The sequence below is a fragment of the Polyodon spathula genome, unplaced genomic scaffold (genome assembly GCF_017654505.1).
Source record: "Polyodon spathula isolate WHYD16114869_AA unplaced genomic scaffold, ASM1765450v1 scaffolds_2908, whole genome shotgun sequence".
Taxonomy (NCBI): Eukaryota; Metazoa; Chordata; class Actinopteri; order Acipenseriformes; family Polyodontidae; genus Polyodon; species Polyodon spathula.
Window position 1 is genome coordinate 5,001 of NW_024474373.1, and position 15,000 is coordinate 20,000.

Sequence of the window (15,000 nt, forward strand, 5' to 3'; positions counted from 1 at the left end):
AAGGGCGCTTTGCTGCTGCTGCTGCTGCTGCTGCTGCTACACTGGCCTGCTGCGTGTGTTAGGCCTGCCTGAATATGAAAATAAAAAAAAAAAAAAAAAAAAAAAAAAAAAAAAAAAAACGAAAAGAGCGGGAAAACGGCGCGTCCCAGGAAAGGGGAGGTGGGGGGAGGGAGGGAGGGAGGGTTAGGGTGGGGCTCTCTCTCTCTCTCTCTCTCTCTCTCTCTCTCTCTCTCTCTCTCTCGCTCTCTCTCTCTCTCTCTCTCGCTCTCTCTCTCTTTTGACCTTTCTGAGAAATGGGCACCGTTCCCGGAGGTACTGCAATACCGGGTCGATGCGTGGAGTGGACGGAGCAAGCCCCGCTTCCATCTCCCGCTTCCAAAAATCCATTTAATATAGACGGTCCCCCTATGGGGGACGTATCAGATATTAAACTGATAAGAACAGATTTTTTTTTTTTTTTTTTTTTTTTATTAGAAAATATTTATTAATTCATTGCAATATGAATACATCACATTTATGGTTACAATAACCATACTATTTACAAAAACAAAAACATCCCATAGTCCAAAACATTCCAATACTTGTCAAAAACAATAACACTTCCTTCCACAAATCTTTCCATATTACATTCATTACAGTCCAAACAAAACTGAAACATCTATACTGCGTTCAGACCACTCCAGTAGCCAGGATCCACACACAAAAAATAATCTTTCCATGCAGTACCTTTCACTGTACAAATCAAATCACACAAAGGACATTACAACAAATACACTTAATCAAAAAAAAACTATAACAGTAGCGATTCAGCTTTGTTCAAAGCAAGAAAACCTTTGCCCTTCCTAAATAACCTCCTCATCCAAAACCCTTGAAAACACCCAGAAACACTAACCAATGCCAACAGCCCATTGCCCACCAATCCACTTTCCCACCTTCCACATTTGTTCCGCCTTCTGCTTCCCCGACTCCCGACGATCTTTGATTTCATAATCCTTTAGGATGCTCAAAGCCAGCCTCACGCAGTCCGAACTTGAGAGCTGAGCATTCCTAAAAACCAGAACATTTCTTGCTCTCCATATTGCGTCCTTAAAGGAGTTCAGTATTGCCCACAACACATACCACTTGTTCTTGCTCATCTTTTCATTATGTTTCCCATATAATATCATGGGCTCATTTACTGTCTCTCCTTCACAATATTCTTTTACAAAGGTGTCAGCCTCAGCCCAAACATGTTGTGCGAAGCTGCAATTAACCAACAGATGCTCAGCTGATTCTTCCGCTCCACAACCCTGACGAGGGCATCTAGGAGTCTTCGCCATTTGCCGTCTGTGCATCATTTGTCTGACTGGCAAGGCCTCATGGGCTATCAGCCAGGCCAAGTCCCTATGTATAGTCAAGAGCCTTGGATGGGCAACCTCTATCCAAATCCTTTCCACCTGATCTGCGGTGTACCACCTGACAGGACAGATAGTATCCTTGCTCTGAACAAGTCTGACCACCTTCCTATAGTCCTCCCAGTACTCTTTCTCTATATTCTTTAATTCATTCTTAACAATAAAATCTTTAATCAGTGAGAAGTTGAAAGGCATTTCCCAAACTGTTGGTACTGTTAACGGAACATTATACATTTTAAAGGACCTTAACATTGCTCCCATATAGAACCTCAAAAACAAAGCAGCTGTACATTTTCCAAGCAAACACATATGCACGTGTAAAACGACATACTTTGCAATTAGAACCAAATTTATATCTGGAAACTGTTTGCCTCCTAAAAGGGCATTTTTAACCACAACATTTCTCCTTACTTTCTCACTCTTTGACCCCCAAAAGAAACAAAACAAAGTCCTATTCAAAATCTTCAAGACATGTGTTGTTGGAGGGAACACAACCGCGATGTAAAACAGCATGGGCAAAATTGTAGATTTTAAGACCAGAACCTTTCCTTCCATTGTCAGATTTCTAAGCGACCATAATCCTAGCTTCTGTGACACTCTCGCCCCTACATCCACCCAGTTCAGCTGACCAGATCCTGTGCTATCAAACTTCAAACCTAAAACCTTGATAGAATCAGTTTTAACACATACATCACTGTCTGGAGCCTCTGGCCAATTACCATAAAACATACACTCAGATTTTTCTTTGTTCAGCTTTGCCCCTGATGCTAGACCATATCTTTCTGTGTGCCAAAGGGTCCTTCTAATTGACCTTCTGTCGCTACATAAGACAGTTACATCATCCATGTATGCCAGAATTTTTACCATTCTCCCACCACCCCCTGGTACAGACATTCCTTTGACACTTTGATCTTTTCTTAAAACATTGACCAAAGGTTCCAAACAGCAGATAAACAGAATCGGTGATAAAGGGCAGCCTTGCCGCACACCACATTTAATTGGGACAACTTTTGAGAGGACCCCATTAACTAAGACTCTACTCTGTATGTTCTTGTACAGCAAACCCACCCATTTCACTACACTCGCCGGAAACCCCATTTTGCCTAACACCCTTAACATAAACTTGTGCGAGACTCTGTCGTAGGCTTTCTCCAGGTCCAGATTCAAAACACACAAAGGATAATTTCTATCACGGGCATAAAACACAGAATCTCTTAACAAAATGAGGCTGTCCGTTATCCTCCGCCCTGGTACAGCACAGGTCTGGTCCAGGTGGATTACACTGTCAATCACCGTTTTCATCCTTGATGTTAAAATCTTTGCCAAGCACTTATAATCGACATTTAATAGACTTATTGGTCTCCAATTTTTCAACTCCTCCCTGCTGTTCTTTTTGAAAATAAGGGTAATGATCCCCTCCCTAAAAGAGGGCGGCATTTCCCCCACAGCTATAACTTCATTGTAAACCATTAGAATATCAGGACCTACTATTTCCCAAAATTTGGAGTAAAACTCCCTTGGCAAGCCATCTCTACCAGGCGCTTTCCCCAATTTAAAGGACTTCATTGCCTCTGTCACTTCCTTCAGATCTAAAGGTTTTTCCAAACTTTCCCCTCCATCCACCACACAGTCCAACTCCTCCAAAAATTCATCCATCACATTCCCTTCAGTATTTTTCTCCCTATATAGAGCACTATAAAAATCCTCCACCACCTCCATCATTCCTTTGGTGTCTTTTTTAATACTGCCATCTTCGTCTTTCAGGCCAGTCATTGCCTTTTTCTTGTCCACAATCTTTTTATAAAAAAACCTGGTACATTTCTCATTTTCTTCAATATATTGCACTTTACTTCTAAACATCACGGCTTTGCACCGCTTCTCAAACAACTCTTTCAATTTGCTTTTTATTTCCTTTATGTCATCGTTCACTGGAAACCCCTGCTTTTGCAATTTGACCAGATGTTCCAGTCTACATTGCAACCCATTTATTCTCTTCCTTCCTTTGGCTGCCCTGATTTTACCTTCTGTCACAAAGAACTTTTTGATTCTCTCTTTCACACACTCCCACCATTCACTTACTGACCCATACATATCCTTCACAGTCTGCCACTCTTCATACCTACGTTTAAACTTTCTCCCCAACCTTTCATCCTCTAACAGCTCCACATTCAGCTTCCATACTCCCTTCCCCACCTCACACACCCCCTCCATTCCCATCCTAGCAGTCACCATACAATGGTCAGTAAAGAACGCAGGCACTACATCACACTTATCCCACCGCACACTGTTTGAAGAAAAAATAAAGTCTATTCTAGAAGCTTTTGTTCCATCATCACTCACCCATGTGTACACATTCTCACCGGGTTTCACAGCTTTCAAGACATCTAGAAGCCTAAAATCTGTCACGAGTTCATTCAAAACTATTGATGTTTTATCTAGTTTAACTCCCTCAGGGTTCGTCCTTCTATCCGATGCCTTTAACACTGTGTTAAAGTCCCCGGCCAAAATACACACACGTGTTGTATCTAAAAGCTTCCTTATTTTCTTAAACAGTTCAAATCTTTCTTCCTTATCTGGGGATGCATACACATTAATAAAACGCAATGCTTTCCCCAGGTACTTCACATCCACAACCAGCATTCTCCCACATTCTATCACTTCCTTACTCTCCATCACAAAATTCCTGTTTTTGAAAAGAATCCCTACTCCAGCTGCTTTACAGCCATTCCCTCCTGACCAGACAGACTCGCCATGTACCCACATTCTCTCCATACCCACATAGTTATCTTGGAAGGATAATCCACATTCTTGCAAAAACACAACATCAGTATTGACTGTTCCAAGGAAATGTAAAACCGTTTTGCATCTTCCTTCACTCTTCACACTTCTCACGTTTAAAGTTGTTATCAGCAGCATCAAGAAAGAGAAAGATTTGTACTGCCATATCAAACAAAAAACTACTTGCTTTTACTCATACTCATTGCCTCAACAAAATCATCCACATTCTCATACACACTTTCACTCCCAAAATCTCTCGCTCCCCCATCAAAAATAGGGGATCCTATCTCACTGCTCGGAGAAAAACCAGGGAGCAAGAAAGAAGCACCACTCCTTTCTCCCCTTTCCCGCTCCTCATCCTGCTCAGACTCACTACTCTCATCCTTATTTTTCGTCTTCTTTGTTTTTTGGCTTTGTGCCAACTCCCACTTCTCTATTTTCCTTTTGTCAGTTGCCTTTTCCACATCCATAACCTCAATCACACTAGCACTTCTCTGTCGACTCCTGATATACCTAACACCAGCTTCCCCCCTTTCAACACTCCCCCCTCTCCCACCAGACTCACTCCTATTCCCCCTCTCCCTCTCACCCACTGTAGCACTCCTCCCTCTTTGTACAGCTTCATTATTATTCACATTCTCAGTCTCCTTTGCAGTCTTGTCTTCTTTTGATCCTTCCCCAACACTCACACCAGGCTTATTCCCAGCCTCCTTCACTCCACCCATCCCACCTTTCTCTTCTCCAAACTCATTCCCACCCATCTCTCCACCAACCACAAGGTCCCCCCTTACTTCACCCCCCTCTTCTTCACTCATCGGTGTTTCAGGCACAACCCCTTGACTCTCAGACACGCCCTCTCCCTCTCCTCCAATCACCTCCGAACAACTCAGCACACCGGCACCCTCACAGGCCTCTTCCTCTAACTCAACACTCTCTGTAGAAAATGGCGATACGGCTAAATCACTAGACAAATCCACATTCAGGTTTACGACAATTTGGTCATTCCTTTCCACCTCTGCATCCACATCCACATTTACAGTGTTCTTAGTTCCCACACCAGTCATATCCTGAACCCTCCCTGCTCTCGTCCTGTTTGCAAAGGATTGTGGGCAGTCTCTAAACAAATGACCCTCCTCTCCACACAGGTTACATCTCCTCTCGCTTACACAATCCATTGAAGAGTGTCCCACCTCCTTACAAACTCCACAAATTTCCTTCTTGCAAACCACTGCCAGGTGCCCCATCTCACCACACTTCCTGCACAACTTTGGTTGGCCCTGATAAAACACAAACCCTCTATTTGGTCCCAAGGTTATATCCGACGGGATGTGTCTAAACCCACCATACCCTGTAGCACTATCATAAAGCTTTACCAGAATCCTCCATGAACCATTCCAAATCTGATCTGAGTCCAGCACTCTCACAGCACTCCTTTTAACCACGCAATACCTTGCTATCCAGGTATTCACATCTTGTTCGGATACGGTTTCATTGAACATTCTAACAATCACTGTTTTCACAGAGTTATCTGTTAAAGCTTCAACTTCGAATTTCTCCAACACCTCATTAGACCCCAATTCATCCCTTACTCTCCAAAATTTCCTAAAGCTTGTATCATTTACAAAACTAACATCCCAAGAAAAGCCATTAGTCAAAGGAATGAGACAAAAAATCTCACCTGCACTAAATCCCAGAGTCCTTTGCAACACATTTTTACTAAACTCAAACCTTGTCAGTTCAGTCTTCCCATTTCCCTCTCTAAAACACTGTTTTAAACTAAAGCGCACACAACAGTGCCGCCTCACTCCAAACCTAGAAAAAGACATTCTAGTCTAAATAAAAACCACCAAAAAAAGAAAAAAAAAGAAGGAAGCCAGCCCCAAAGGGCCCTACCCCCGTAGAAAAAAAACTGCCTCCTGCTCTGCTCCTTCTTGACCTTTCCCTCCAAGAAAAGAAAACACCTCCGGGGCACCTGCACAACAAAAAGAAGAAAAAAAATTACTTAACAAGACAATCTACAATTGCACTATCCGCAATACACCACCGATCGCAACCCTTGATCGAGCCAAGAGGCCGAGAAGCGATGCCCACAATGGTTTTGGCCAAACGCCCCGGGCGCGGCCGCCCGCCGCAGCAGTCGTGGTACTTGCTTCTCGGGCGGGCGGAGGGAGGGAGGGAGGAAGGAAGGAAGGAAGGAAGGAAAGGTGCCGGGCTCCAACGGGGGCGACCGCCCTTTCTGTGCTCGTTCTGCTTTTAAACTCCAGGTGGAGCCCCTCCCTGAGGGGAAGGGCTGTCCAAAAATTGGATCGAACTCGTAAATGCTCCTCTCCACGGAAATCTTTAGTAAAAGGCGAAAGGTTCATTCGAGCTGTAGAGAAGCCGGAGCGTGCCTTTGCTGGTGGCCGAGCCCTTCCGGCCGGCCCAAAGGCCCAAAGGCCCTCCCCTCTGCCAAGCGGCAGCGAGGCCACGCACGCAAAACAAAAACAGGGAACTCCTCCCAAAACGCATCTGCCGTTCCGCCCCGGCGAAAGGGGCTTTGCTGCTGCTGCTGCTGCTGCTGCTACACTGGCCTGCTGCGTGCGTTAGGCCTGCCTGAATATGAAATATGAAAAAAAAAAAAAAAAAAAAAAAAAAAAAAAAAAAAGAACGAAAAGAGCGGGAAAACGGCGCGTCCCAGGAAAGGGGAGGTGGGGAGGGAGGGAGGGTTAGGGTGGGGCTCTCTCTCTCTCTCTCTCTCTCTCGCTCGCTCGCTCTCTCTCTCTCTCTCTCTCTCTCTCTCTCTTTTGACCTTTCTGAGAAATGGGCACCGTTCCCGGAGGTACTGCAATACCGGGTCGATGCGTGGAGTGGACGGAGCAAGCCCCGCTTCCATCTCCCGCTTCCAAAAATCCATTTAATATAGACGGTCCCCCTATGGGGGACGTATCAGATATTAAACTGATAAGAACAGATACTACACTTGATCTGAGCCAAGAGGCCGAGAAGCGATGCCCACAATGGTTTTGGCCAAACGCCCCGGGCGCGGCCGCCCGCCGCAGCAGTCGTGGTACTTGCTTCTCGGGCGGGCGGGCGGGGAAGGGAGGAGGAAGGAAGGAAGGAAGGAAGGAAGGAAGGAAGGAAAGGTGCCGGGCTCCAACGGGGGCGACCGCCCTTTCTGTGCTCGTTCTGCTTTTAAACTCCAGGTGGAGCCCCTCCCTGAGGGGAAGGGCTGTCCAAAAATTGGATCGAACTCGTAAATGCTCCTCTCCACGGAAATCTTTAGTAAAAGGCGAAAGGTTCATTCGAGCTGTAGAGAAGCCGGAGCGTGCCTTTGCTGGTGGCCGAGCCCTTCCGGCCGGCCCAAAGGCCCAAAGGCCCTCCCCTCTGCCAAGCGGCAGCGAGGCCACGCACGCAAAACAAAAACAGGGAACTCCTCCCAAAACGCATCTGCCGTTCCGCCCCGGCGAAAGGGCGCTTTGCTGCTGCTGCTGCTGCTGCTGCTGCTACACTGGCCTGCTGCGTGCGTTAGGCCTGCCTGAATATGAAATATGAAAAAAAAAAAAAAAAAAAAAAAAAAAAAAAAAGAACGAAAAGAGCGGGAAAACGGCGCGTCCCAGGAAAGGGGAGGTGGGGAGGGAGGGAGGGTTAGGGTGGGGCTCTCTCTCTCTCTCTCTCTCTCTCTCTCTCTCTCTCTCTCTCTCTCTCTCTCGCTCGCTCTCTCTCTCTCTCTCGCTCGCTCTCTCTCTCTCTTTTGACCTTTCTGAGAAATGGGCACCGTTCCCGGAGGTACTGCAATACCGGGTCGATGCGTGGAGTGGACGGAGCAAGCCCCGCTTCCATCTCCCGCTTCCAAAAATCCATTTAATATAGACGGTCCCCCTATGGGGGACGTATCAGATATTAAACTGATAAGAACAGATTTTTTTTTTTTTTTTTTTTTTTTTTTTTTTTTTTTTTTTTTTTATTTTATTAGAAAATACTCAAACAATAAATACTCAAACAATAAACACAATCACGTAATTAACAATTCAAAACAGACCTTACCCTTCCCCAAATATTTTCACAAAAATCATCCCCATACATGTGTTTGTCCATTTTAATTACATCTTTTATCTTCCAAAGAAACAAAAAATAGGCTTCTGTCGGTTCTGTTTTATCTTTTTTCTTTTTAATACACAAATTTCTTTTCTCCCATAATACCACCTTCCCCAAACTAATAATAAGCCATACTGCTCTAAATTTCTCTTTTGGCAGCTTTATCACCTCCTCCCCATACAAGATAACCTTCCCATTCAAAATTATATCACAAAACAAACTAATAAGATTGCTACATTTTCCCCAAAATACCTTTGCAAAAGTGCAGTCCCAGAACACATGTAAGACTGTTTCCTCCTTTTTGCACCTTGGACACTCTGCGTTTACCGCACATTGATGCCTATACAGTCTTTCCTTTACTGGCAATCTATCTAGAGCACACAGCCACCCCAAATCTTTGCACTCATTTCCTAACCATTTTGGCTGTATGCCTTCCCAATTTACTAATTTAAGATTGTGTTCATATCTTCCTTCCCATCTCTCTCTTATCTTTTCATACATTTTTTTATGGTTTAACAAAACATCCCTTTCTATTTCTTTTATTTGCATTTTTAAAAAGACTGATGCGTACATGTAGTGTTCTGGCCTTGTCTCAGCGTTTGGGACCGTGTTGTCCCAGGGTATTATCCCTCTTAAAACTGCTCCAAACCATAACCGAGTAAAATAAAAAGACTTGTGCTCTGTTCCCTTCAGCAGTGTTTTGCATATTTGATTTAAAAAAAAACAATCCAATTTTACAGATAAACACGGAATGTCTCTTCCTCCCTTTGCCACCTTCCCATACATCAATTCCCTATTCACACTTTCGTATTTATTGCCCCATACAAAAGAAAACATTAACCTAGTTAGTATTATTTTATTTTTTGCGTTAATAGGAAACACCCGTGCCAAATAAACTAGTGCTGGTACTATGTCTGTTTTTATTACTAGAATTCTCCCACTGATGGTCAGTCTTCTACATTTCCACATATTTAATTTTACTTTAACTTTCTCAATTTTCTCTTCCCAATTTTTCTTTATCCCATCCTTCTGAAAAAAGTGCACCCCCAAGATTTTTAACCCTTCCCTGCACACAGTTATACCTCCCCTGCTGTCCGTCCTCCCTTCCCACTTACCACAGAACATCATGCACGATTTCTCCAAATTTACTTTTGACCCAACAGCTTCTCCGTATGTTTTTAATAACAAGATTGCTCTATCTATGGCCCAATCTGAACATAAAAACAAAGTTGTGTCGTCTGCGTATTGTGCAATCTTGACCCTTTTCCCCTTACTCCCTGGGATATGAACCCCATCTATATCTTTATCTTTTCTTATTAAGTTTGCCAAAGGCTCAATACACAACACATACAATAATGGTGACATCGGACACCCTTGCCTCACCCCCCCTTCCTGCCTTACCTGTTCACTGAGAAACCCATTAATTTGCACCTTGCTAGTTGCTTTGTTGTACATCGTTCTAATCCACTTTACAAAGGTTCCACAATTCATTCTTTCTAGAACGGAAAACAGAAATTCGTGGCTGACCCTATCAAAAGCCTTCTCCTGGTCAACACTCAACAGACACAGAGGTAAGTCTCTTTCTTTTACCCAGCTGATGACATCCCTAGTTAATTGTAAATTGTAAGTTGTGGACCTATTCTTAACCCCACAAGTCTGGTCCTCATTAACTAGACTGGGCATCACTGCTTTTAGTCTATTGGTCATTACTTTACCCAAGATTTTATAATCTACATTTAACAGGGTAATAGGCCTCCAGTTTTTTAGCAGGTTCTTATCTCCCTTTTTATATATCAGACTTATTATCCCTGTCTTCATGGTTTCTGGCATCTCTCCATCCACCAAAATCTCTCTGTACACCTCAGTTAAATCGTCTCCTAAAATATCCCAAAAACAAACATAAAATTCCTTTGGTAACCCGTCACACCCAGGAGTTTTATCAGCTTTCAAAGACTTCAATGCCGTCTCTATCTCACATTTGGTTATCTCTTGCTCCAGAAGTGTTTTCTCATCGTTATTTAACTTCTGGTCTATATTGTTCAACAATTCCTCTGCTTTTGTGTGATCTATTTCCCTTTTGTTAAAAAGTTCCTGATAAAACTCCTGAGCATGCTTTAAGATGTCCTCTCTTTTATTGATTTTCCCTGTCCCTGTTTCTAATTCAGAAATTACACATTTCCTTTGTTTTCCTTTAATACTTTGAAAAAAAAATTTAGAGCATTTTTCGTCTTGTTCTTTTTCTGTTACTTTAGCCAAAAATGTAAATTCCTTAACCTTTTTTTCGATGTTATTTTGTATTTCCTTTTTAATGTTGTTATATGCTTCTAAACTAACCTCTTTCCCCTCGTTTATTTTAGAATGCATGATCTCTAATTCTTTTTGTAATTTTCTCTCAAAATGTCTCTCCTCTTTCTTTTTCCTTTTACTGTATATTTGGCAAAACTATCTTATTTTAACTTTTACCATCTCCCACCAATCAACAATGGTTCCGAAAGCCCACTTCATATCTTTCCATGTATTATAAAAGATCTTAAATTCGTGCCTGAATTCATCACACTCTAACCCTTTCATATTCAATTTCCAATACCCCCTACCTATGTCCTCCCCCTTAATTTCAATAGAAGCCCCAATTGTATCATGGTCTGAAAACCAGTTGGGATACATGAAGAAATCCAAGATCTTAATATTTTTAGATATAAAGAAGTAATCTAACCTTTTACTCGCTCCTCTTGAGTTTCTCCATGTATGCCCTACACCTTTTTTATTGTGTCTCCTATACACATCCACCAAATCATAATCCCCCAATACCTTTATTAAATACTGTGCAGAAAAGTCATAGTCACCCTCAAAACATGTGTTAAAATCCCCACCCATTACAACTGTGCGATTGGTACATAGAATATTAGGTAAGTGCTTAAATGTGTCCAGCCTTGTCCCTTTTAATGTAGGTGCGTACATATTCACCAGGCTAAGCTTTCTATCATTGAGCCTGCCATCTGTATACATTAATCTGCCTGGTATGATCACTCTTGTTTCCTCAATGACAAACCTGGTATTTTTAAATAATATTCCCACCCCATCTGAATGTACATTACCAATGCTCCATACTGAAGCACCATCCTTCCAGTCCTTACTAAAGCGTTCAATGTCCTCTGAATTCTTCAGGTGGCATTCCTGCAAAAAACAGACTTGAAAGTCCAAAGACCTGAGAGAAAAGAACAAGGAAGCCCTCTTACCAACATCTCTCATGCCCCTAGTGTTGACTGAAAACACGTTGAAATACATTTTTTTTTTATGTTCCATCTTCTTTACCACCCTTCTGGAACATTGTCGTTTTCTTCATGTTGTCCACCATTGAGTCACTCAAGTAATTGAGCTGGGAATCCACGCTGTTCTCCTCACTATCCACTTCTGATGGCACCAACGGGGAGCTCTCTATGGAAGACGGCTCGACACTTGAGACTTCTTCCTCTCCCACCTCCTCATTTTCCAAACACTCGTAGCTGTTGGATGTCTCAATTACGCAGACTTTGTTGTCACCTTCCAAACCCTCCTGGTTTAATTTCCTCTTTGTCGTTCTTTTTCCTCCCACCAATTCCCAACCCATCTCGTCACTTTCTTCTGTGTCTCCCCATTGTTTTGTGCCCCCAACAGGTGTATCTGAAATCACCGTACCTTGAGATGATTCGTCGGTCGCCATAGCTTCAGGTAAGTTCTCAACACTAGTAACTGACTTCTTTTTTTCCCTTTTTTCTTTTCCAGACACTCCTGCCACAGGGTCCTCAACAGCGGGAGGCTCCAACCCAACAGCCAGAGGCTCCTCCATCGCAGCCGCCGTTGTAGTCACTGGAAGATTCTCCTGCACAGCGCCTTCAGAAACAGCGCCCCCATCAGCACAGGTAGGTGCAATTTCTTCTAGAACCTCCTCAACGTCACGAAATGACTCAGCGTAAGTCTTGTGTCGGTAAGGGCAGTCCTTGAACATGTGCTCAGTGGAATCACACAGGTTGCAGGATCTGGGTTTTTTACATTCCTTTGCCTCATGTCCCGTCTCTAGACAATTTCTGCAGAAGATATTAGGGCACATTACTGCAATATGTCCCTGCTCTCCGCATTTTCGACAGGTTTTGGGTTGTCCATAATAATACAGATATCCCTTAACACCACCGATATAAAAGGATGCTGGGGGACATTCAAACCCTCCTATTTTCCTCTTAAAACGGACAGTGTATTTTCTATTCCCGTTCCACATACCATCATAGTCCATCTCTCTTACTCCAGCACCTAAAACATCGCAGTATTTAGTCAGAAATCGCCGAATGTCCTGCTCTTTAGTATAAGGGTTCTGCATGCACACTGTCACGGTTCTCACCCGGCTTGCAAACAGTGGCTCCACTCTGAAGTTTGAAATCGGAGAGATGTCCTTTGATTCCAGGCACTTGGTCCATGCTTCCTCGCATAAGTAGTCCCCCGCGAAAGTCACTTCATAGGTACTCCTTAGTGGAAAGTCCCGGTAGCAATAGATCTGCGCCGCTGTAACTCCCAGGAATTCAAAAATGATGTCCTTGGCAAAGCTCCTTCTTGTCATGGTGAACTGAACTCCATCCTTTTCTCTTCCAATGAAACGTATTGTATTCAGAAGTCGCGCCGAGGGGGCCGACATGTAGTCTCCGGTCGCCATCACCTTCTCTTTTCTCTCTATTTAGAAAAAGCTGCGGTCATGCCACATACTTAATCCGAGCCAAGAGGCCGAGAAGCGATGCCCACAATGGTTTTGGCCAAACGCCCCGGGCGCGGCCGCCCGCCGCAGCAGTCGTGGTACTTGCTTCTCGGGCGGGCGGGCGGGGGAGGGGAAGGAAGGAAGGAAGGAAGGAAGGAAGGAAAGGTGCCGGGCTCCAACGGGGGCGACCGCCCTTTCTGTGCTCGTTCTGCTTTTAAACTCCAGGTGGAGCCCCTCCCTGAGGGGAAGGGCTGTCCAAAAATTGGATCGAACTCGTAAATGCTCCTCTCCACGGAAATCTTTAGTAAAAGGCGAAAGGTTCATTCGAGCTGTAGAGAAGCCGGAGCGTGCCTTTGCTGGTGGCCGAGCCCTTCCGGCCGGCCCAAAGGCCCAAAGGCCCTCCCCTCTGCCAAGCGGCAGCGAGGCCACGCACGCAAAACAAAAACAGGGAACTCCTCCCAAAACGCATCTGCCGTTCCGCCCCGGCGAAAGGGCGCTTGCTGCTGCTGCTGCTGCTGGCCTGCTGCGTGTGTTAGGCCTGCCTGAATATGAAATATGAAAAAAAAAAAAAAAAAAAAAAAAAAAAAAAAAAAAAAAAGAACGAAAAGAGCGGGAAAACGGCGCGTCCCAGGAAAGGGGAGGTGGGGAGGGAGGGAGGGTTAGGGTGGGGCTCTCTCTCTCTCTCTCTCTCTCTCTCTCTCTCTCTCTCTCTCTCTCTCTCTCTCTCTCTCTCTCTCTCTCTCTCTCTCTCTCTCTCTTTTGACCTTTCTGAGAAATGGGCACCGTTCCCGGAGGTACTGCAATACCGGGTCGATGCGTGGAGTGGACGGAGCAAGCCCCGCTTCCATCTCCCGCTTCCAAAAATCCATTTAATATAGACGGTCCCCCTATGGGGGACGTATCAGATATTAAACTGATAAGAACAGATTTGATTTGATTTTTATAATAAATTTAATCTTAACAATTAACAACACAAAAACATTCAAAAAACACAACACTTATTACAATTACAAAACTGAACACAAATCAAAAACTAGCTTTTACATATACAAAAATAACTAAACAGAAACCATTACTTTACTTTAACAAAACAAAACATCCAAAAAAAACACACAATATTAATTCCCATTACAGCACAAAAACACAGTCTAATAAACAAAAACTAACCATATATTCTAACAATACAAGAAAATGACCTTCAATTTACATATATGCAAAACTACAAACAAAGTATTACTATGCTCCCCAAAAACAAAGCCCCATATTCCCAATTATTTTATCATTCAAAACAACAAAAACAAACACAAACTTACTTTTCACCCCAGAACAAAATCCCAAATTCCCAATTACATTATTTTTTCATTCAAAACAAAGGAAACAAAAAACACTATACACAAACAATATCATTTCATTATAATAATCATTTCACAAACATGCAAATTCAGAAAAAAACAAAAAACAAACCATATTCCCCTATTTCTTTTCCGCCTCTCTCCTTGCTATATCTGCCCTCCATCTAACACGTTGCAAAATCTTGTCTCTCTCAATTCCATACTTCTCTATCTCACTTTCTGACGCCGGTCCCTTTCTCAGTCTTTCATTCCAGATCATTAATTCATGGAATTCTTTTTCACAATAACAATACATTAGCGTATGTCTATACGTCGAAGTCTCTACATATTTATCACCTTTCTTTCTCTTCTTCTCCTCTTCTATTTTCATCTTCTCCGCCCAAGAAAGCTTTGCATATTCCTCCTTTTCCCGTTTCCTTTTCTCCTTTGCATCTTCCTTTTCTCTCTGCTGATTACTTCTTCTTTTCCTCATTCCCTCCTCTTCCTCCACACTTTCAGACCAGCTCGGACCAACTACACCCTCACTGGCACTCTCTTCGCTGCTACTCACAGCTCCCGCTCCTCTCTCTTTCCGCTTCTTTAAAATTTCACCCTCCGCTCCCTCCATCGCCACACTCTCTTGCACCTTGTCCGCCCCACCATCACCTTCACCACCACCACCACACATACCCACACCTGCACC

At 43.6% G+C, this 15,000-nt stretch overlaps 6 non-coding genes and 1 pseudogene across 6 annotated transcripts; all 7 read right to left on the minus strand.

Moving 5' to 3' along the window:
- Positions 1–290: 290 nt before the first annotated feature.
- LOC121311054 lies at positions 291–481 on the minus strand. The gene has a single exon (XR_005949067.1). It is a non-coding gene; the product is annotated as a U2 spliceosomal RNA (small nuclear RNA).
- A 5,961-nt stretch (positions 482–6,442) lies between these two features.
- LOC121310964 lies at positions 6,443–6,560 on the minus strand. The gene has a single exon (XR_005948986.1). It is a non-coding gene; the product is annotated as a U5 spliceosomal RNA (small nuclear RNA).
- A 408-nt stretch (positions 6,561–6,968) lies between these two features.
- Positions 6,969–7,161, minus strand: LOC121310961. The gene has a single exon (XR_005948983.1). It is a non-coding gene; the product is annotated as a U2 spliceosomal RNA (small nuclear RNA).
- A 199-nt stretch (positions 7,162–7,360) lies between these two features.
- Positions 7,361–7,478, minus strand: LOC121310965. The gene has a single exon (XR_005948987.1). It is a non-coding gene; the product is annotated as a U5 spliceosomal RNA (small nuclear RNA).
- Positions 7,479–7,915: 437 nt separating this feature from the next.
- Positions 7,916–8,131, minus strand: LOC121310951 (annotated as a pseudogene).
- Positions 8,132–13,197: 5,066 nt separating this feature from the next.
- Positions 13,198–13,315, minus strand: LOC121310966. Its single transcript, XR_005948988.1, has one exon. It is a non-coding gene; the product is annotated as a U5 spliceosomal RNA (small nuclear RNA).
- Positions 13,316–13,738: 423 nt separating this feature from the next.
- LOC121311045 lies at positions 13,739–13,922 on the minus strand. The gene has a single exon (XR_005949064.1). It is a non-coding gene; the product is annotated as a U2 spliceosomal RNA (small nuclear RNA).
- Positions 13,923–15,000: the final 1,078 nt, after the last annotated feature.